The sequence below is a fragment of the Zalophus californianus genome, chromosome 12, assembly GCF_009762305.2.
Source record: "Zalophus californianus isolate mZalCal1 chromosome 12, mZalCal1.pri.v2, whole genome shotgun sequence".
NCBI classification, from domain to species: Eukaryota; Metazoa; Chordata; class Mammalia; order Carnivora; family Otariidae; genus Zalophus; species Zalophus californianus.
In genome coordinates this window covers 23,101,557-23,125,477 of record NC_045606.1, presented here as the reverse complement: position 1 = coordinate 23,125,477, position 23,921 = coordinate 23,101,557, and the positions used below count along the sequence as shown (strand labels likewise).

The 23,921-nt window shown below is 33.8% G+C and overlaps 1 protein-coding gene across 2 annotated transcripts in view; it reads left to right on the top strand.

Annotated features, from left to right (window-relative positions):
• LOC118356135 (membrane-associated guanylate kinase, WW and PDZ domain-containing protein 2-like) overlaps nt 1-23,921 on the top strand; it is a 747,678-nt gene that overhangs the window by 55,046 nt on the left and 668,711 nt on the right. The gene's annotated exons all lie outside the window — the stretch shown is intronic.

The following is a 23,921-nucleotide window of genomic DNA, read 5'->3' as shown; positions in this document are numbered from 1 at the left end:
CAAGCAATATGGCATAGTTATAACTTATTAGAAAATGATACCTGAGAACAAACTGCCGTTTTTTGTTACTTTTCAAGTGAGGATATCCTTTATTCTGCCTGAAAAGTGATGTTGCCTAAATGAGAGAAGGAGCATATTCTTAAAATTATTCATTCAATAAGTTTTGATATGATGCTATATAGGTGATAGCAAGTGCTAGTAAAACAATATACCAAGAACTGTTTGTGAATATATTAACCATGGCCTATGCTCAAATGGGAAAAATTTAATATAACATGTGTATATAATAGGGCATAACACTTTTTTTGCTTATTCATCAAAAATGAATATAAAAATCTGAAAATTCCTACTAATACATAATAAAAATATACTTAATTTTTTTAAATTTATTTGAGACAGAGAGAATGAGAGAGAGAGAGAGAGAGAGAGAGCACATGAGAGGGGGGAGGGTCAGAGGGAGAAGCAGACTCTCCGCCGAGCAGGGAGCCCAGTGCAGGACTCGATCCCGGGACTCCAGGATCATGACCTGAGCCGAAGGCAGTCGCTTAACCAACTGAGCCACCCAGGCGCCCATACTTAATTTTTTTAAATTGAAGTATACACAATGTTACATTAGTTTCAGCTATACAACATAGTGATTCCACAAGTTTATTTGTTATGCTATGCTCACCACAAGTGTAACTACCATCTGTTACCATACCATTGCCTGTATTCCTTATGTTGTACATTTTATTCATTTTCTAACTGGAAGTCTGTATCTTCCTCTCCCTTTCATCTCTGGCAACTGTCAGTTCTGTATGTATGATTGTTTCTGCTTTCTGTTTCTTTGTTTTGTTTTTTTGAATACCATATGTAAGTGAAATCATATGTTATTTGTCTTTCTCTTTCTGATTTATTTAACTTAGCATAATATTCTCTAGATCCGTCCATGTTGTTGCAGATGGCAAGATTTCATCCTTTTTTATGACTGAGTAATATTCCATCATATATACCACATCTTTATCCATCTATCTATTGATTAGCACTTGGGTTGCTTCCATATCTCAGCTCTTGTAAATAGTGCTGCAGTAAACATAAGAGTGCAGATATCTTTTCAAATTAGTGTTTTCATTTTCTTTGGGTAAATACCCAGTAGCGGATTTACTGGACCATATGGTGTTTCTATTTTTAATTTTTTGAGGAACCTCCATAATATTTTCTACAGTGGCCACACCAATTTACATTCCCACCAATAGTGTAAGAGGGTTCCAGTAAAAATATACTTTGATGATACTAGGTATTCAACCTAGGATTATGTGACTTAAACAAATACATGAAATACATTAAGTATACCAATAACTGGTCCTATGTATCTCCATAATTAAAATCACAGTCAGGGGTGTCTAATAACAGCACTTCACCTAACAGGAATGTAGCCACCATAATGGGCATGGGCACTTCTAAAGAACTGCTCATCTTTTGGAAAGCTATGCAGGTAGAATATGCATATGTAGGCCGTAGTTAGAGGAAAAATTGATGGTGTGCTAAATCAAGTAGGTGTGTCATTTAGGAAAATTACTTTTATTGGGGAGGTGCAATTACATGAGTCCAAAGAACAAATATACTTAAATGCACTAGGAATTATAATGTATGTCATGACAAAGAAATAAACAATTGCTGAAAATTAGCTAAAGAACACTATTTCCATTCTTTCAGTTTATTTTAGAGACTTCTGTAGTGAAGTTATAGGAAAAGATTTTATTCTGCTCCTTTCTATACATTTATTCCTTTGAGTATATGTTAACTGAGAGCTATAAATAACTTGCCTTTGCAGATAGCTTTTGTAACTCTAAGGATGAAAAGCTAAGTCAGCACTATGGCCTTTGCTTTTGTTTTTTGTTTTTAAGGAATGATTTCCTTTTCCAAACTATTTTTATTACACATGTATTTTAATGTGCATGTTTACCTTATTAAGGATTCTTATACTCACAACAGTGTGTTGAAACATGATTTCACTAATTCACTAATACTATCCACTTTGGTAACATTGCTGTTCTATAGTTCCTGCAATATGTATCATTTTCATTAGAGCCCTTCTTCCTGTTTTCTATAGGCATGTCAATTTTTGAAGAGAAAAATAGAAAAATAAAGAAGAGGAGAGAAAAATGGGCTTATGTTGATATAGAACAGTATGGCCCATGAATTCAAAATCATAATCCCTACTCTCCCTGACAACCTTTGCTAAACTCAAGTATATTTTCCTGTGTTTCGCATTGGATCCAATAAAATCGGACTAGAATATTTTTCTAAAGGTTTTGATTGTACACGGCACAGTTGCCTTGAAGCTAAATAGGCACTATACTGTATTCTTTAGAAGTATTAACAGATACATAGCAATCTTTGGACATATAAATAAGATTTGGAAAACAATTTAAGAATTAAAAAAAATTTAACAGGATCTTTTTCAAGCAAGTGCTTAATATTTACTGCAGTGTCCCCTTTCAGACTGCATTTGATTATACATGTTGAAAATGTAACTTATTAGAATATATGGGAAACATAGCCTCAGTAGTCAAGGATTAAGATCTTGCCAAGAATTAAAGGTTCTTAAACTAGAGCATAATCTACCAATTACCCGAAAGACACATGGAGAGACTATCTGCAGATAGGCTTTCTTCTGAAAGGATTCCATTTGCCTTTGTAGCTTTTCCCTTGTGGGTGTTGAGTATGTATTTCCAGAAATGTAATAACTGTACCTAATCTTTACCTAACCACAAGGCTGCTCTCTATAACCCTTGACAGTGATATATCTGAACCTACCATCCACTAAGAAATAAGCCCCAGACCTGGTGTTTCTGGCATGAGTTAGAATAATACAACCAGGTAAATGGAAGGAGACCCCAAATTCAGTGATTTTGGATAAAGTATTATTTGAGAAATGGAAGTATTTTGCTGAGCTCCATTAAGAGAAAAGGAATATTTTGAACCTAGAATATCTAAACTAATTTAGGGTTCTTAGAGAAATTTGATCTGAGCTTCAAGGCAATAGTAAACTATATTCATGAGTTTTACCTACTTTATTTCTGTACTTTGCTATAGATCAATTCTGTTTTTACTTGTAATTTCCTTGATAATACCCTTTGAATCAGAAACATTAGTTCAGGAAAAAAAAAATTGGATAGCTTCAGTCCTTTAGATTAACAGTTTAAATGAGTTAATAGAAACCCTGTGTTTAAATTGCACAATCACTTGAAGGAAGAAAATACACTTGAAGTTTTCATGGGTGAGGAGATTTCACTGGTGCTAGAAAGCATTTTACTTGTATGGAAGTAATTGGTTTAGGTTTAGAACACAACTTCCTGTCCAGATAAATTAATCACTGATGAAAAACAATACTATAGGATACTCATCCAAAGCTTACGTTGTTCAATTATACTTGACTGCTTTTTATCAGGGAAATTAAAGGCTATAGTGACACTGACAGATTTGGGGATTTGTCTCAAGACATGCCTCTCACAAACATCAGGAGCCCACTGAATACTACAGCCAGTAAAATGCAAGAGGAAAATTTGGGCCTTAAGACAGAAGATGAAGGAACAAAAAAGGAGTGAGAGACAGACCAAATATGCACTGCATAATGCTCTGTACTAAGCTTCTAAAAAAGAAGAACTTGGTGTAAAAACTAAACTCTCACCATGTAGTCTGCTTGAAATAATTTTTATAATAATAATAATAACAGAATAGTACATTAAAATTTGTAGGTCTAGGGACTCCTGGGTGGCTCAGTGGTTAGGCAACTGCCTTCGGCTCAGGTCATGATCCTGGAGTCCCGGGATCGAGTCCCACATCGGGCTCCCTGCTCAGGAGGGAGTCTGCTTCTCCCTCTGACGCTCTTCCCTCTCATGCTCTCTGGCTCTCATTCTCTCTCTCTCAAATAAATAAATAAAATCTTAAAAAAAAATTGTAGGTCTATTTCCAGTGATAAATTGTTTTTAAATTAAACTTGTTTTTTTGAAAGTTCCAAAGTCAGAATTCTAATTAGATATTTTTTGAAGGAAAACATTTGAATTTAGATAGACCCTGTTGATCTTATTTCACTGTTATGTTTGATTAGTTGTGCTGGTCACCGTGTCACTATCAGAAAGCAGATATGTTTGGAAAATGCATGTGACTAGAGTCTTGCATAGAGTAGTGACCGTAAGTAACCATTTATTACACCAAGATACATGAATTAAAGAAGAAGAAAGTGAACAAAGGTAAAAGGCACATGGACAGAAAAATGTGAGAATAATTGTGTAATGTAGGACATTCTAAGCATAAAAATAAAAGAAGGTATAAGGGGGAAAGTTCAAATAAATTTGATCCTCTAAAATTTTTAAAAAATTTTTAACTGCTTTGTATGATAAAATACTATAAATAACATCCTGAAATGAGATATTTGCAATATATATGATAGGTGGGAATCCAATAAACTTAATATGTAATGCATACTTTTAAATCACAAAAAGGCATATACCCCAGAAGGGTTGGCAGGGGAAGGATGAGCAAAAGGTATGGAAACAATTCCTAAAAATAGAAATAAAATATGTTTTTCAAGTTATTAAACAAAGAATTGCTAATAAAAAACAAGTGTGTGTGATCATTGTTATCTATCAGATTAACGAAGATCAAGATATTATTGCTAACTGCTGGTTAGAGTGTGGTAAGACCAATGCACATATGAACCAATTTGAGGAAATTTGTGAAAACCAGCTTAGAAGTATACACATTTATAAATATTGATACAAAAGATTTGTGGTTAAAAAAATCAATATAAATTTAAGAGTAGGGAAGGAGTTAAATAGTGGTGCAAACAGGAAATTTTAAGCAACTATTAAAAATTGTAATTTTAAAGAGAATTTAGTGTTACAAAAAAATGTTCCTATTGCAATTAAATATGAGAACGATAAAATCTATGTTATCTGAAGCTATTTTATTTTTAACATATACAAATACATACATGTACATATAATCTATGTAATTACATATAGATAGATACTAAAATAAAATATGCAGGAAATATAAATAATGGGTAAATCCAAAAAGTGAATCCTATGGATCAATTTTCCCTTTAATTTTCAAATTTAATAAAACACACACACATATTACTATTGTAATCAAAAAAGTAAAGGAAAATATTATAAGAAAAATAGGAAACAGAATTTTATGTACATCGTTAATAAGGATATAAAGAAATCATTTTAATTCACATCCAATTTCTATCTTTTTTTAAAGTTTTCACACTTGTAATTTTTACTTTTTAAGTGCCTTTAAAAACACCAACCTTCAAGCTGTTCCATTTAGTGTATGTGGAATGTGATGTATCTCCAGGGCCGTGCTGTCAATTTTAAGAAGAATAATGTTATGAATAATGTGAATATTTTCATTGAATATAAGCCTTTTAAAAGTAGTTTCCTTTAGGACCTACAGTACCTACTTCTTTTATTCCATAGCTTGCTCACTAATGTAGAATTCTGTGTGTTAGAGAGTTTAGTTTTCTTCCCATGCACAGGTAATTAGGGTAGTACATGCTCTCTAAACCCACAAGATATTAATTGGCATAATTAAAATTAATTTCCGATTTCAAATTGGAACTGTATATGGCCATTGGTAGAGTCTCTTGTTCCTCAGCAGGAAACTTTTTCAATGACTGAATTATATTAAGAATGTCATCTAAAGAATGAACTCAAGGACATGAGAGCAAGCGCCTCCTTAAATTTGTTACCCTAAACACACCCCTTGCCTCTCCCTAACCAGGCAGATTTTCTTGGTCAACAGGCAGTTCTCCTCCAGATGATTCAGGAATTGATCTCCTTCTGTTCTGTGGCTCTGCCACCATCAGGTCCTTCTTGTCCTCTGTACCCATCAGGTAGAAGGAAAAGGAGAGCAGGGAATGGGCAGACACCTCTTAAGAGCATAGCCTATTTAAGTGACAACATTTTATTACCGAGGAGGAGTCATATGGCTGGACCTAACTATAAGGGATGCTGGCAAAGTGTAATCTAGTTGTGCGCCCAGGAAGGAAAGGAAATGGATTTTTGGTGAAAGTTAACAGTCTTATTGTTATTGTATCAGTTGCTCTGCTAAGTGATAGGATAACACTGATAGGTGATTCAAGTCTCTATAGACTCTAGAAAACCCCTAGTCTCACAGGATAGAGACAACTACATACATATAATTCTTTTTTTAAATTTTTAAAAAATTTCTTATTGTTATGTTAATCACCATACATTACATCGTTAGCTTTTGATGTAGTGTTCCATGATTCATTGTTTGTGCATAACACCCAGTGCTCCGTGCAGAACGTACCCTTTTTAATACCCATCACCAGGCTAACCGATCCTCCAACCCTCTCCCCTCTAGAACCCTCAGTTTGTTTTTCAGAGTCCATAGTCTCTCATGGTTCGTCTCCCCCTCCGATTTCCCAGCCTTCATTCTTCCCCTCCTGCTATCTTCTTCTTCTTCTTTTTTTTTCTTAACATATATTACATTATTTGTTTCAGAGGTACAGATCTGTGATTCAACAGTCTTGCACAATTCACAACGCTCACCATAGCACATACCCTCCCCAATGTCTATCACCCAGCCACCCCATCCCTCCCACCCCCCGACTCCAGCAACCCTCAGTTTGTTTCCTGAGATTAAGAATTCTTCATATCAGTGAGGTCATATGATACATGTCTTTCTCTGATTGACTTATTTCGCTCAGCATAACACCCTCCAGTTCCATCCACGTCATTGAAAATGGAAAGATCTCATTCCTTTTGATGGCTGCATAATATTCCATTGTGTATATATACCACATCTTCTTTATCCATTCATCTGTCGTTGGACATCTTGGCTCTTTCCACAGTTTGGCTATCGTGGACATTGCTGCTATAAACATCGGGGTGCACATACCCCTTCGGATCCCTACATTTGTATCTTTGTGGTAAATACCCAGTAGTGCAATTGCTGGATCGTATGGTAGCTCTATTTTCAACTTTTTGAGGAACCTCCATACTGTTTTCCAGAGTGGTTGCACCAGCTTGCATTCCCACCAACAGTGTAGGAGGGTTCCCCTTTCTCCGCATCCCCGCCAACATCTGTCGTTTCCTGACTTGTTAATTTTAGCCATTCTGACTGGTGTGAGGTGGTATCTCATAGAGGTTTTGATTTGGATTTCCCTGATGCCGAGTGATATTGAGCACTTTTTCATGTGTCTGTTGGCCATTTGGATGTCTTCTTTGGAAAAATGTCTGTTCATGTCTTCTGCCCATTTCTTGATTGGATCATCTGTTCTTTGGGTGTTGAGTTTGAGAAGTTCTTTATAGATTTTGGATACTAGCCCTTTATCTGATATGTCATTTGCAAATATCTTCTCCCATTTTGTCGGTTGTCTTTTGGTTTTGTTGACTGTTTCTTTGGCTCTGCAAAAGCTTTTTATTTTATTTTATTTTATTTTAATTTTTTTATTGTTATGTTAATCACCATACATTACATCATTAGTTTTTGATGCAGTGTTCCATGATTCATTGTTTGTTCATAACACCCAGTGCTCCATGCAGAACGTGCCCTCCTCAATACCCATCACCAGGCTAACCCATCCCCCTACCCTCCTCCCCTCTAGAACCCTCAGTTTGTTTTTCAGAGTCCATTGTCTCTCATGGTTCATCTCCCCCTCTGACTTACTCCCCTTCATTCTTCCTCTCCTGTTATCTTCTTTTCTTTTTTCTTAAAATATGTTGCGTTATTTGTTTCAGAAGTACAGATCTGTGATTCAACAGTCTGGCTGTGCAAAAGCTTTTTATCTTGATGAGGTCCCCATAGTTCATTTTTGTGCTAGCTTCCCTTGCCTTTGGCGATGTTTCTAGGAAGAAGTTGCTGTGGCTGAGGTCGAAAAGGTTGCAGCCTGTGTTCTCCTTTAGGATTTTGATGGACTCCTGTCTCATATTTAGGTCTTTCAACCATTTTGAGTCTATTTTTGTGTGTGGTGTAAGGAAGTGGTCCAGTTTCATTCTTCTGCATGTGGCTGTCCAATTTTCGCAACACCATTTGTGAAGAGACTGTCTTTTTTCCATTGGACATGCTTTCCTGCTTTGTCAAAGATGAGTTGACCATAGAGTTGAGGGTCCATTTCTGGGCTCTCTATTCTGTTCCATTGATCTATGTGTCTGTTTTTGTGCCAGTACCATACTGTCTTGATGATGACAGGTTTGTAATAGAGCTGGAAGTCTGGAATTGTGATGCCGCCAGCTTTGCTTTTCTTTTTCAACATTCCTCTGGCTATTCGGGGTCTTTCTGGTTCTATACAAATTTTAGGATTATTTGTTCCATTTCTTTGAAAAAAGTGGATGGTATTTTGATGGGGATTGCAATGAATGTATAGATTGCTCTAGGTAGCATTGACATCTTCACAATATTTTTTCTTCCAATCCATGAGCATGGAACGTTTTTCCATTTCTTTGTGTCTTCCTCAATTTCTTTCATGAGTATTTTATAGTCTTCTGAGTACAGATCCTTTGCCTCTTTGGTTAGATTTATTCCTAGGTATCTTATGGTTTTGGGTGCAATTGTAAATGGGATCGACTCCTTAATTTCTCTCTCTTCTGTCTTGTTGTTGGTGTATAGGAATGCCACTGATTTCTGTGCATTGATTTTATATCCTGCCACTTTACTGAATTCCTGTATGAGTTCTAGCAGTTTTGGGGTGGAGTCTTTTGGGTTTTCCACATAAAGTATCATATAATCTGCAAACAGTGAGAGTTTGACTTCTTCTTTGCCAATTTGGATGCCTTTGATTTCTTTTTGTTGTCTGATTGCTGTGGCTAGGACTTCTAATACTATGTTGAATAGCAGTGGTGATAGTGGACATCCCTTCCACATTCCTGACCTTAAGGGAAAGCTCTCAGTTTTTCCCCATTGAGAATGATATTCGCTGTAAGTTTTTCATAGATGGTTTTTATGATATTGAGGTATGTACCCTGTATCCCTATACTCTGAAGAGTTCTGATCAAGAAAGGATACTGTACTTTGTACATACATATAATTCTGATGGAAAATATCCATAGGTGTGTCTTTGTACAGGCTCTTCTTTAGAGCATTATCTACAGAGTCATGCTTTAGTCTATATTTAGATGATCTCCTTTGTTCATTCATTTATTAATTTATTCAGCATTCTCTTCATGATGAGTGGTCTGCATAGCCGCTCTAGAGCATTTGAGGAAAGGAGAGAGAAAAACGAACTCACATGCATGAAGGAGGGTTTAACAGCCAGTGATAAAGAATCACGCACCTGATTTTATATTGAGGTTCATATCTGTATGTTCTGTGGAAGTTGGAAATAATGGATTATTTACAATATTCAGAATGATCTTAATGAAAGTAGTTAAATGTAAATAGAACCTTGATGGAATTGCAGAACTTCAATTTTTAGAGGTGAGAATAGGAAATGACACTCCAAACATGAGGAGCAACATGAGTCCTTTTACATTGTAGAGTCCCAGTGCGAAACTCTCTGGGGAAAGAAGTCAAATTACAGGACACAGTCCTCAGAACTTGATCGTGTACTTCTATGTCACATTGTGGGGTGATGACACTTGCCTGTTTTATTACTGCCTTTTGTCAGATACCAATCATACACCTTCTGAAAACCATCATAATCATTGTCAAAATTTGTCATAATTTTATAGTTTCCTTTGATTATATTATTTCACACAATTATATTTTATGTTCATTGTATAATTACATGGTTTCTGTTTAACAGCAATTTTCTTTTACTTTTATCCAAGATAATAAGAGCTTTAAATATCTCACTTTTACATCTATTTCTAAGAAAAGATGGCCTTCTGTAATTGGCCTTAACTTTTTTTTTTAAACTTTAGGCTAATTTTTATCATCTACTCAGAGAACCTGGACTGATTTATTGCAAAGGCCTTTTTTCAATAAATATTATCAAACCTAAGAAGCACATAATACCTATGCCCCTGACAGTACTATAGCTATGACTGATTTTTTTCTTAGAATTTCACATTACTGTCTATTCAGAAAATTGAAGTGCTAAAAACTAAAGGCATAAATTGTTCAGAACACATTTTTGCTTTTAATACTATATGTTCCTCAAAGGACTTATAGTCTGAAAGAAGCTTAATTTTTTAACTTTTATTTGGGGCCTTAGAAATTTAGTTTGCTTCCATTCTAGAATAATGAAACCAATTGGAACTGAGAAAGACTTGCTTTAAAAGTGTATAGTGACAACTTTCTAATATGAAACAAATACTGCCATTTTAAGCAGTTCTGTTTCAACAAGATCAGCACTTACTGTTTGTTGAATGAAGAAATGGGTCATTCTACAATGGGCTTCAGTAAGAGGCCATGCAAAGGGCAGGCTGTATGTATGAGACCTGCTAGTCCACTGTTTAAAATACGTACTTTATAATTTAATTGTACAATGACAACTCACTTGTGCCCTGTACTCTAATTATGTATCATGGAACAGAATTTTATTCATGGTATATCACATCTATATAAAATTGTCAGAAATAACAAGTTACTAGTTTTATAATAGGCAAGGACATCCCACCTGGAAATGGCAACAAGAAATGGGAATAGACAGAAATTAGCACAGTCAAGGGGACTAATTGGAATAATTATTCCTTATTCACTCACATTTATTTCTACCTACATATATCATCTGCATTTATCAAATAGTCCAAATGAATTCCCATTCATTTGGACAAAAGGGCAAGCTGCTTTTTGAGTCAAGATTAACATAGACTATAAGGGATCTGAGCACAGGGGCCTGACATTGTGAGCTCCCATGTCCAGGAGAGCTCACCTGAATTGGGCTTATCAGAATCAGGCTCAAGAGTCTCAAATCCAGGAAAAAAGTCTATAAGGAACCAAGCGAGAAGCCTTGCTACCTCCCACCCACCTTTATTCTAGGCTGGGGGACATGCATGTAGCTCTCACCCTTAGTAAAGAATTCTCTTATACCAATGACCTTGGCAGCATTTCCAGCATGCAGGCTCGAAAGAAACAGCAGAGATAGTAAGTAGGAAGTCTCCAACTTGATGATCATTAGCTTTTCCAGCTGGACACAAAAAAGATTCCATCTGAACACCATAGTCCATAATAGCTCCATAGATGACCTGGCCTGGCTCTGTTTCTCTTAGGCTTCAAGAGAAGCAGAGCCTAAAAGTTATCTCTGACATCTGCAGTGTCTTGTGGAAGCAGGATCTGACTATATTTTTGTCACCAAAACAGTAAAATCTGGTCATGTAAAATACTTTCAGACGTTCAACTTATTAAGGGAGGAGAGGGGATGCTCAAACAACAAGGCACCATTCAGTTTTTCTTAGATGGTAAATTATTAATGTGAAACAAACAATACCTGTAGGTTTTCCAATAAAAGGAAGCAAAATTTCACATGTTGCAAGAAATCCACTTACAAATGTTAATATACTGAAGTCAATATAATTGTGCTGAATATAGGTACCTAAGAATGAGAATTCTTTTCTGGCTTTTTTCCAGCTATATTTTAATTTCTTATAAAAATAATTTTTAGGATTGATTTACTATTTCAGTATAGCCATATCAAAGGATAATTAAAACATTATAGAATTCTATTTTTTCTGAAAATTAGGAATTGATTTTGTTTTACCCAGATGAATCACTGCGTGAAAAGGAGAAAAATGAGGAAGCTAATTAAAAAAATCTTTACAAGAATCTTTTTTTTTCCCTTAAGCATTTGGTGCTATATTTGGTAATTACCATTTTAGTTATAGAACCTGTCTGATGCAAAGTTCTTAGATGTTACTAAAGCCTATTATTACTGGATTTTACCATTTAATTCTTTATAATAGATTGGCAAAATGGAAAAATACACCTTTGCTATTTAATGAAACAGGCTTCAACCTCCAACACACTGTAGTAATTTAAAGATTATGATCAAGTTTTCCAGCCAAGCAGAAGGTGCAAATAGATATTAGTGGAGAAAAAAAAAAGCTAGAGTATTGGTTTTTGATGAATGCAAATCTCTACCCTGCCTCAGTTTGTATTATGTCTCTGTGTTGTGATTTGTGAGACTGGAGGGAAGACAATGATCATCAAATCCTAGTAAAATAGTGTAGTAAAATTTGTGTGTGTTAAATTCATTTTTTTCTCTATCACCCATAGTTTTTATTGATGTTGGTCTCTCAACTTATCCTGGGAGAACTACTCAGCATAACCTCATTTCTATACTTACTACGGGTGAAAGTGTTTATTATGGGTGAAAAAAGGATACTTCCTGAATTTAGAAAGTTGGAATCAGACTTTGGTAAAAGTTGTTTAAAAATAGAACCTAATGAGAATTGAGTAAATATAATTGTTTTTGGAATGGTATTTTTCCTAATTTATTTAAACGGTTTCTTTTTCAAAAATTTTATATCAGGGGCTCCTGGGTGGCTCAGTCGGTTAAGCAGCTGCCTTCGGCCCAGGTCATGATTCCAGGGTCCTGGGATCGAGCCCCACGTTGGGCTCCCTGCTCAGCCGGGAGTCTGCTTCTCTCTCTCCCTTTACCTGCCACTCCCCCTGCTTGTACTCTCCCTCTCTCTCTAATAAAAAAATAAAAAATCTTTAAAAAAATTTTTATAGCAAACCTAAGTTGCCCATAGTAATGATGTCTAAGACCAATACATTTTCTGCATGTCTTTTTTTAATTTTTAGTTTATTTTGAATCTTTGTATAATTCTCTGTAAGTCATGATAAGACTGCATTTTCTTATAATTACTTAACCTATATTTGCAAAATTTATGAATTATTTCTTTAAGCCAGCTCTCCCTGTTTCATATAAATGTAGAAAATAGCCTTATTTTTATTCATTCCCCTTCCTTATCTGAGGTATTTGTGCTTTATTTTGATATCTTCATTCACTCATTTATTCAGAAAGTCAACTGTGACGTCTGAACTCTGTGCTGTTCTGTGGTTTCCCAAATTCTGGGGGGGGGGGTACCAAAACTGATGTCATAAACAGGAGACTTGCAAAAATTTCTCAGCGTATTAATATATCATAAATTCTGCAGCTACATTTCCTATGTTGAATTTCTTTCTTACCTCTCAGTAGGAGGTTTGATAGATTTAGGATGCTGTGAATTGGGCTGTTCATCCTGGGCTGGGAGTCCCTGCATATCTGAGAGCTGGAGCCTAAGAAGAAAAAGGGGTCCTCACGCACAGTATAGTGTAGTTCTTTCTGTTAAGACAGAGAGGCTGGAAACACTCATTCTCCCAGAAACATATCTCTTAGATTAAATGTTGCTCTTACCAGGATTCTACTCCCTTTCACCAAGACTTCCTTGACATGAATTATGACTTGAGTTCATGAAACCCACACTTTGAGGGATGGCGGGGGCGGGGTTATCCTGAACTCTGACCTGAGATTAGATGGTGCTGTGACTTGGCTATTGCTACATACCTTAGTTACAGAAAGACCATTTCTCCACCTCCTTTCCAAATTCCTCACTCTGCCTTTGCTTGACAAACTTTTCTACATCCACCCCTTCATCATCTCATATAGAAAATAAAACTTCCTTTATATAATTTGTGACTACAATCATAACTAACTTCTGAATAAAATAGGATTGCTGGTATGCCTCCCAGGCTGTTTAATTTGCTTTACTATTTCACTCAACCAAGACATACATTTTTTCATTGAATGGCTTATGCCACTTTATTTATAAAATTCTAAAACTGGCAAAGTGGAGAACACCATACTTGAAATGAGTCAAGCAGAGTTGTCCTATCTCTGAAAAAAAGAACATTGTACTTGAAAATTTTGTTCTGCTCAGCACCTTCCATTGATATAAGAATTATGCCTTGAGTTTCTGATTCTTCTGGTCAGTTAGACATACTTAGGAGTAATGTTACCCAATATTTGTAAAAGGGAATTTTGTCAGTCCAAGGTGATTTGTGGCCTTATGGGAATCTCTTCATTTATTTGTACTTATTACCTTCTCTCTACATGTCTGGATTCTAAACTGTGCAGTCTTACTTTCACTGTTGTTTCTGGAACACTGGACATGAATTTATACTTATTACATTAAAATATAAGATCCATAAGAACCTCATGCTCGTTTTGTTTATGACCATATCCTAAATTCCTGGAATAATTGCTGTCACTTAACCAGTGCTAATACATATTTTTGAAATAAATAAACTCTTTTAAGTACTTGAATTTCAGCTTTCTGTAGGCATCTTCCTGGGATTCCCACTCTATCTTCCAGTGTCTAAGCTACTGGAACCATAGGCATAGCTCCAAAATTATGAAACCCAACCGTATTCTTGCTAACCCTAGACCCATGGAAAGTAAAAAGGAATTTAGATGGGAAATAATTTCTCCTCACCATTATATACACTGGGATTATTTTCATTTTCACAGAATCCACTGCAACTTTTAAGCCAAATATAGTGAATTATTTCCAGTTTAGCTGAAAATAAATATCTTAAAATCTGGGAGAAATGTATAATTTTTTCTCCAAATGATTAGAAAAGAAAGAATTTCTGATATATGTAATTTTTAAATTTGAAGATTGCTCTCTACATATATATTACTTTAAGTCATCCAGCATTTGCTCCCAAACAGTTAATAGAGACAAGTTAGGAAAGGTGAGCACGAAAAAGGCAGTATGATACAAATTAATAGTGGTACACTGATAAGGTAATGCTTTCTCTCTTTCAGGTAAATTTCATTTTCAGTTGTTATCTCAGAAACTTGATTTTATTTACCAGCAAAAGTTGCAATTTAGCTGTTCTACAAGCAGTTTGGGGGTATTTATCACCAATTTTTTCTATGGCATGCTGACCAGAATGTTTGTGAAATAACACAAATTTGAAATTATCCTGTATATCAGTGTTGAAAATAAAAATATGCAATATTTTAATTTATTTATTAATACTACATGTGGATAGGAGATATGCATTTCATTTGTTAACACATTAGGTACATAGATTATTCAATATAATTATGCCACAAAATCTCAAGAAATCTTAAAGTTAAGTCTTTTTTTATAAAAAGGCCTATATTAGTTCTTTGATGAAAACTCTTCTAACGTACACGGTGAAACTCTAAAGTAATGCTTGAATTTCTAATAAGCATTTCAGAGTTCAAATATTCAAGAAAATTTTATCTCTCTCACATTATACTAAATTATTAGGAGGTTATATACATATTATAATAATGCTACCATTGCTACAATACTCTTTTGAAATTATTGTTTTATATCTGTACCTTGCTTTGGGCTAAGGCTATATAAATGATTTTTTTTAATGACTTGGTATATGTGGTTCATAAGGTTGAATCTGATTTGATTTCAAGACATATACTAGAAATTACTGTTTTGGTTAAGACTCTGAAGTAAGCCTGATTATGATTTTTCTTATTTGCCTTTCTCATAAAAGTGGAATGTAGAATGTGTGCTACATGACCTCCTATTCTATGTAACCATTTGCCTTTCTGTAGGATTTATTATTAAGTCAAAGGGTGAGGCAGACCTGTCTAAATATTCTTCTTATTATAAAATAAAAATGATCATCTTAATTGCATTTATATATTTTATTTTATCATAATCTTAATATTCTTTTCTTTGAAAATGAGTTAACCCTTCAATGCCCAAGTTAGTGTCTCTGTCTCGCTAATGAACTAAGTACAACTTACTTGATTAAAGTCTCATCATTTATAGATTTCATTGTTATAGGACAATGAACTCAGTTTACAGTTTTCTAAGTATTGACAGATGTCAAGCTCTCTTTCCTGTCTTATTAATAGATATAATTCTCAACTGAGGTATTACTCTAGTTTGAGCCAAAAATGAATAAGCTTAACTTATAATATCTTTTACTTGACTCAATAGATAGATTAGGCATTCATCAACAATTAGGGTCAAAGATTTAGGAAGCATGTCAGCATATTCTAGCAAATTGAATGTTGCATTAAGAAAAATGAGTGGTCTTATACCTGAAGCAAAAGAAAAAGTATGATTATGGTCTGAATCTAGAAAATGAAACTAGGCTGGATTCTAATTTCATAAATTCTAATTTCAAATTGTTTCTTTATACATATATATCATCACCAAGTGAATGGAAGTATTATTATTTGTGTTTGGTGAAATGTTGTTATCATTAGTTATTATCTACAATATGAGTTTTATAACCTTAAGATTAAATAATGTCTTATCATAAGTGATTCATATAAAAATTTCATTTTTTTGTTTTTTTCTATTTAATATTTTAAATTAAATTAGATGGCAAGTATGCTCACACCGTATTCTTCTCAATGACAGTGAGTTTTCTGTATTGTTTACTAATGTGTCTTTTTTTAAAATTAACATATAATGTGTTATTTGTTTCAGGGGTATAGGTCTGTGATTCATCAGTCTTACACAATTCACAGTGCTCACCATAGTACTTACCCTCTCCAGTGTCCATCACCCAGCCACCCCATCCCTCCCACCCAAAGTTCAAAATTTATAAATCAAATATTTTAAAACAAAAATATTGGACTGATATGATTATTGGTGTGGGTTGTTTTCTGAAAAAGGTATTAAAATTCCAACACATTTCAGATTTAAAAAGAAAAAGAAGAAGCAAATAAGGAATGAAGAAGGGTGAAGTTATCTAAATCCATAGAAAAATTATGAGACTGACGCGCTGCCCACTGCGCCAAGAGGGCTGTAAATCCATAGAAAAATTAAAGAAAATTAAACTATATTCTTTCATGACCCATGGACAATTGTATGCATGCTTATTGATGGATAATGGATAACGAAGGGAAAAATCTAAATTTGAAATATAAATTATTTAAAGCCAGTAGTTCAATTTAGCAATAAAATGACTACAATAAAGAGAAGAATATAGGAAAGAATACAGTTAGAGTAACCGCTGGAGTGGTGGGGTGTGGGAGGGATATGCTAGAAGAGGTTGAAAGTTGAAAGTTGAACACCAAAGTGGTCCTCAAAATCCTTGGAAGGGTCAGTGGTGGCAGAAGTGACAATGTGGCCTACTGGGAAAAGTAAACAATTCCAAGAGCAAGCAAATGTGGATGTCCTACTGACGTAAAGAGAAGAGATAATTCCTGCCCAGGTCTAAGGCTTGCACCCTATGTAGAGTCTCTGGACAGCTGAGAAGTTGAAATCAGATGTTAGTGTCCTGTGAGTTAATGCTAACACAGTAAAAAACAGGAATAAGAACTTATGGGTGATTTCTGGTGAAGTGAATAAATTTTGAAGAGTGAGGTATCCCAGATTATTATATATTATATATTATACATATATATGCACACATACATATCTATATACTTGCACAAACACATACATATATATATAAATATTTAAAAATATATTTAAAATATCATGCAATTAATTTAACTGCTTAATATAAATTTTTAAATAAAGGCACTTATCTCAAATTTCATATACTGTCAAAGTTTCTGGAAAGGGATTTTCCCAACAGTGCAGTGGAATTGTCCCCTGAAATTATACCATAAACCTAATTATGTGAGAAAATTAATGAAAAAGTATCAAGAGTGAATATGTTATTATGACACCTTAGAATAACTATGGCATGGCTGTTCAATCATTTTCATTGATTTAGAGTATCAGCCCCAACTGTTTAAGAAGAGTAACCAAGTAAAAATACTCTTTTATTTATTTTTTTTAACTCACTGTAATGACTCTTATTGCTGTGGCTCTGCTTTCGATCACAACCAAACAGTCTTTCTTTTTTTTTAATTCTAAAATAGATGCACAATTGGTACTCTGAACTTTTCTGTCAGATTGTTTAAACAGGTATTTCATTTCAAAACTTTGAATCTAGGTGGAATATTCTTTTAACCATTATAATAATTGTGAGTATAAATGCACAGACAAGCATCTCAACATTAATTTGTTACATGCATCTCTAGATACTGTCTTCTAGATTTTCCTGCTACTTTGTCAAAACCATGTACAGATATTTTACTACCCAGTTTTAGAATTTTGCCTAGAATTTATACCATTAATATAAGTCATTATTGATGGTGCTGCTATTGTTTTAGGATCCCAGAGTTGGTGAGACAACAAACATAGTAAGGCTATATTTTTTTTTCTGACTTTCAAAAATGCTTTTGTTTACTTCTCCCTCACAGCTTTAAAATACAGTGAAAGTAATTTCATGTAATCATAATCTCCCTGTTTCAGAGAGGGATATAATCTATTGAGAGATAATAAAGTAGATTCATAAGGCAAAAAATAGGTAAGGAAAATAGAGGCTTCTGGTAAATGTCTGATAAGAGTAGTTGTTTTTTTTAATTTTTAGGACTATAAGCGATTGTTAAATGAAATAAAGTAGGCCTTCTACCTCCACTAAATCTGTAATAAAGATGTGAAAGAAAAATATTTTTAAATTCAAACATTTGCTGAAATTTAGTCATTTTTCCTTAAAACATTTCTTTTTAAAAGATTTTATTTATTTATTTGACAGAGAGGGTGAGAGAGCACAAGCAGGGGGAACGTTAGAAGGAGAGGGAGAAGCAGGCCCCCCGCCAAGCAGGGAGCCTGACGCGGAGCTCGATCCCAGCACACTGGGATCGTGACCTGAGCCAAAGGCAGACGCTTAACCGTCAGAGCCACACAGGCGCCCCGCCTTAAAGCATTTTTGATACATAAACATTATTCCATTTCTGGTCCTGAAGGAGTATAATCCAAATTTACTAATGTTGTTAAATAGTACTCTAGGTTAAGTACCTCCCCCTTATTTTTTTTTTATTACAGCCTTATATTTTTGCAGCCTTGCACACTATAGCTTCAATAGAGATGTTACTCTGTTCCAGCCTTCCATTGATTATACTTTGTGTACATGACTTTTGTACTACTGTAAACATTTTAGTATGCTTAGATTGTTTTAAAGTTCCTTTAAATATGGTCAAGACTACAATGCTATAAAGAAAATCATAAGTAAAGGTGCTGCTAGTTTGTTTGAAACACCCATTTTCCTATAATCTTCCCTGGAAATTTTTTTCATGCTAATTATCAGTTAGTCTACTACAACTATCCTTGCAAGAGTCTAATGGGAAACTATCTGGGAAATAGTATACTGTTTAGATATTTGTGAAAAACCAGATTTCCATCTATATGGAACTGTTTCAGTATGTTCCTATAACTTTGAGGTTTCCATAGTCAATACAGATGAAAGCTTTTCCATTCTACATATTATAAAAGGTAAAGTGCTCTAAAAGTTACATTCATTGCCCATTAAACCTTTGAGACATTTTGGATGCAGTTTAATGAGTGTAGTTTAATAGTTATCCAGAAAAAAATAATGTGCTATTTTTTATTAATACCCTGGAAATTTTATGAATTTTTATATTGAAGCTATTTTATAACACATTGCTTGAATTTTTAAAGCAAATTAATGGGGAGAATAAGTTTTGTGGCAGATAACCCAACAGTTATTGTTTGGACTAATATATATATATATTGCTTTGTGTTACTTTTACAAAAGTATATCCCTTAAAAAAAAAAAAAAACTTGGAAAAAAAAAAAGGCTTACAGACTTGCTGCTAGTGCTTCCAAGAAGCCTTCAAGTTTTTCTATTTTCTGGCCAATTGAGTGACTGACCCTTTTAAACATAAGTGGTCACATTTATCAACATTCTCTAATATGATTGATTTATTTTTTATAGAGTGATTCTCTCAACAGGAAATTACATAAACATTCACCTGTGGTTTTCTCTTACTGTGAGTTTTGTTGCTATTGTTTTGCTTTGGGCATTTATTTTTTAATATATCTGGTGTGTGTGTATATATATATATATATATATAGAGAGAGAGAGAGAGAGAGAGAGAGAGAGAGGATGTATTTTTTTCTCTTGAGTTCATTAATTGCCCTGAAACAATTATGTAAATACTCCATTCTTTCACTACTCTTTAGAATGACTTTATTATGGCTTATGTACCTAATATGCACTTACTGTTTACTTTAACATATTTATAACTTTTACTTCTTTTTCAAATTTTATTGCACTGTCTAGTGTATCCAAATATTACTCTTGCCTTATTCCTACAATTAACAGGAATCCTTGTAGTGTTTCATCATTTAAAATGATGTCAGCTTTGGTGTGTGGTATCATGTTAAGGAAGCATCCTTGTGGTTCTCCTAATCTGTGCTAATCAGATGGTTATTTTGGCATCTGTCAAAATAAACATATTTTTTCTATTGATGAATTGGTTTTGAACTTTACTATTAATAGATTTTCTAATATTAAACTGCCTTTACATTCTTGGCCATGGCATATCATTTCATATGAACAATATAAATAAATAAGACTGTAATATGAATAAATACAATTTTTCATTCTTCTCTTTTGGGATTTAAAAATTAAGACGAAATCAGAAAGTGATTGGGTTACTTCACAATTTACTATGTTTTACTTTGCATAGTAGAAATTGTGTAAGTTCCAAGCAATATGTACAGTTATTTCCATGATAGATTAATAGTTTATATATATTTCTTTTTTTAAAGATTTATTTATTTATTTTAGGGAGAGAGAGAGAGAGAGAGAGAGAGGCAGTAAGGGGCAGAAAGAGAAACTTCAGCCAACTCCATGCTCAGTGTGGAGCCCAGGGCAGGGCTTGATCTCATGACCCTGACCTGAGCAGAAACCAGGAGTTGGATGTTTAATTGACTGTACCACCCAGGCACCCCTACTTTATATATTTTTCAAGATACCTTATTATTCTCAGAGATAACTATGGAAGGACATGATTAAATTACAAAAATTCATTAAAAGAATTTGTGGACCAGGTACCACAGAGGAATGTCTTTGCCTTTAGCCACATGACGGGGTATTTTAAAGTCCAATTTTATACCTGTATTATTTATATTTTGATATTACTATTGAACCGTTCGTAAATATTTTTGTGAATGTTTTTATCAGCCTTATCTCTATTACTCATGAGAATTCTAGGTCCAAATAAATAGAGATTAGACAGTCTATGATTACTTACTATGAAGTGTAAATTCAAAGAGATTAAGACTAAGCATCGTGAACATTAGGAAACAATAGGTCAAACACCCTACAGGCCCTTCACAGATCAAAATGGAAACAACTCGATTTATGGAGCATTTTCATGAGCCAGACAGGAATGCCTACCAATCTTGGCCTTATCAAGTTGTGTCTTTACTTCTGCTTTTAAGTAGCTGCTTTAGAATATAAGTATAGAAAAACAAATATTTTCAGTTTCTCATTTCAATCTTCTTGTCTTTAAAATTTTTTATCTTTATTCAGATCTTTTAAAAATGATTCAGAAATAATTTTATATCACTGTTGTTGATAAAGAGGGATAGCAAATTAGAAGTTTTTTCAGGCCTCTTGAAGTGTATGACATCTATTTAAACTTATTTTTAAGAAATGGAGATATATCCCTCAAAGATATATAACTGTGACGAGCTAGGGATCAAGGGTTAATGTTTAACCCTTACACAAACCCGTAAGTACCATAGGTACCATATGCAGTTAGGAAATTGAGGCACAAGTATGTTACATAAGTTTTTCTAGTTGTTTAGAGATATGGCTGTGATTCTGGTTTCAGGCAATCTGGCTTCAGATTATGTATGAATAACCCTGTGTTGGTACTCTGTGTCTGACAACATGTCCCCACAATGTTATGGTACAATGAGATTTATATCGTGAGATTTTAGTAATGTGAATTAAATTAGGAAAGTTCATGATAAACATTTCCTGGGGAGAATAAGGAGAAAAATATTCTTCTGTTAATAAACCGGCTTTGATCCATTCTTCTCTATAGTGAACTTGAGCTGTAATAGAATTCCCACTAGATTATGATTCAAAGGAACATCTGCCTTTTTTAAAAGTAAAACATTCATCATAAAATGAATGTGAAAGACAGATCTCTGTCTAGATAAATAATTTATGGTTGAGTGTAAAAAGGTAAGATTTAGATTCAAGACAGAAGGACAAATTGGGAATTATTTCTTCCTCAGCTTGCCAAAAGCTGTTAGATTGTCCCAGAGGTAAGACTGAAAGAAATACTGCTTCTCCCTATTCCTCAGCAATAGCAGGACTAGCATCAGTACTCTCATGATAGAATATTCGAACTGTACTTTTAGAGTAGAATAGATATGAGGGAGGAGACCAGACAAGTAATATGAAAATTTTTATTTCTATTTTATTTTTTTAAATTTCTATTTTAATAGTACTTTTTTTAAAAAAAGGTAATTCTTTACTGATTTATTATAATGAAAATTATTAATAACACATTTACAATATAATAACATTTTACAAGGGAAATAATGGAAACTAAAAAAGAAGGCTGTGTCTATGCAGTTATGTTAGCAAGTTACACTGAGCATTTGGTACTTTGTTAAAATCTTCCCACTGATTATCTGATTTAATCTTCACCACTAACCTCATTTCACAGAGGAGGAAAGGGAAGCCAAAAAAGTCTGTAGAACTTTAATAAGAAGATCTAACTCAAACCCAGTTCTACCTAATCTCAAATCTGGTTGATTACAGGTATTGCCACCAACATCATTGATCATTTGCTACTCTCTACAGGTCATTATATAGCTTTCATTAATAAACTCTGCATAGCATCTGCACCATTTTGCATTCTTACCAACAGTGTACAATGGATCCAATTTCTTCACATCCTTGCCAACACTTGTTATCTCATATTGGCTTTTTGATGATAGCCATTCTAGCAGGTGTGAGGTGATATCTCATTGTGGTTCTGATTTTTATTTCTCTGGTAATTAGTGATATTGAGCACTTTTTTATGTAACTGCTGGCCATTTGTATGTCTTCTTCAGAAAAAAAATGTTTATTCGGTTCCTCTGCCCACTTTTTAATCCGATTGTTTTTTGGTATTGAGTTGTATGAGTTTTATATATATTTTGGATATTAACCTCTTATCAGATACATGGTTTACAAATATTTTCTCCCATTCTGTATGTTGCCTTTTCATTTTGTTAATGGTTTCCTTTGCAGTGAGAAAGGTTTTTTTTCAGTTTTATATAGTCCCATTTGTTTATTTTTGCTTTTGTTGCCTTTGTTTTTGTTGTTAAATCCAAAAAACCATTGCCAAGACCAATGTCAAGGAGCGTTCTCTTTATTTTCTTCTAGGAGTTGTATAGTTTTGGGTTTTAACTTTAAGTCCTCAATCTATTTTGAGGTGCCTTTTTTTTTTTTTTGGTATGGATACAGGTCCAGTTTCATTCTTTTGCATGAATCTGTTTAATTTTCCTAACACCATTTATTGAATAGACTTTCTTTTTTCGTTGTATATTCTTGGCTTCTTTGTCATAGAGCAATTAACTGTATATGCATATTTTTATTTCTGAGCTCTCTATTTTGTTGCATCAACTGTGTATCTGTTTTTATGCCAATACCTTACTGTTTTGATTACTATAGCCTTGTAATATAGTTTGAAATCAGGAAGTGTGATTTTGTTCTTCTCTCTCAAGATTGCTTTGGCTCTCCAAAGTCTTTTGTGGTTCCAAGCAAATATTAGGCTGCTTTTCTTTTTCTATTTCTGTGAAAAATGCCATTGGAATTTTGATAAGGATTGCATTGAATCTATAGATTGCTTTGGATAATATGGACATTTTAACAATATTAATTCTTCTAATCCATGCAGATAGGATATCTTTCCATTTATTTGTGTCCTCTTCAATTGTCTCCATCAGTATGTTATAGTTTTCAGTGTACAGATCTTTCACCTTCTTAAATTTATTCCTAATTATTTCATGATTTTGATGCAAATGCAAATGGAATTATTTTCTTAATTTTTTTCTGATAGTTTGTTGTTAGTGTATAGAAACACATTTTTGTATATTGATTTTTGTATCCTGAAACTTTACTGATTTTTTTTTTTTAATTCTAACAGTGTTTTG